Here is a 917-nt window from a genome sequence, read left to right as displayed (position 1 = left end):
ATGGGATAATTTGTTTACCTTTTCTTCTTTTTTCTTAAGTCACATCCCTAACTACCAATGTTATTGAAATTTCTTATACCATCTCACATCATTTCTGAGATAAATAATCTTAATTCATGTCAACATTACTCCATTCTTTTTAAGGATTTTATACTAAAAAACTTATTTAATAAATCCATCAGAACTTATTTAATAAAAATTTAAGAAATCTATCAGAAGTTATTTAATAAATCTATCAGAACTAAATGTCTCAGGCATGTTGCACTTGGACATCTACCTTTAGATACTGCCAGAGCACTCTTCTTTAACCGTTTTTATTCTATTTCTAAAAAGTAAATCGATTTTTGTTAGTTACACAGTTTAAATACTCAGTCCACCACTCTAAGTCTCTGTGGCAGGCAGAATCTTAGGGGGAGCCTAAGATTGCCACCCCCTGGCATAGGCATTCTGTATAGTAGTCTCACGTTAGGTGTAAACCTGACTTGTGAAAATGATGGGAAATCACTCCCATGATTACGTCACCTTACATACCAGAGGGGTTTTTCATAAGTAATTAACATCTCTTATCAGTTGACTTTGAGTTACTCAAAATGAATGTTATCCTGTGTGAGCCCTTAATAAATGTCAGAGAGATTTTGGAGGAGAGATCCTTCTATTGGCCTTGAAGGAGCCATCTCCCATAATGTGTAGACAAAGACTTGTGGCAGGGAATGATTAGAGATCTCTAGGACTTCAGAACAGCCCCATTTGAGAGCTAGCAAAAAAAAAAAAAAACTTCAGTTCTACAGCCAAAAGGAATTATTCACTGTCAATAAAAAGCAAAAAAAAAAAAAAAAGAAAAAAAAAAACCTCTGAGTCTTAGACAAGATCAAGGCTTACACATTGATTTCATCCAGTGAAAATATGCCAGATTTCTG

The sequence above is a fragment of the Trachypithecus francoisi genome, unplaced genomic scaffold, assembly GCF_009764315.1.
Source record: "Trachypithecus francoisi isolate TF-2019V2 unplaced genomic scaffold, Tfra_2.0 Lachesis_group1, whole genome shotgun sequence".
Classification (NCBI taxonomy): domain Eukaryota; kingdom Metazoa; phylum Chordata; class Mammalia; order Primates; family Cercopithecidae; genus Trachypithecus; species Trachypithecus francoisi.
This window is presented reverse-complemented; position numbering follows the sequence as displayed.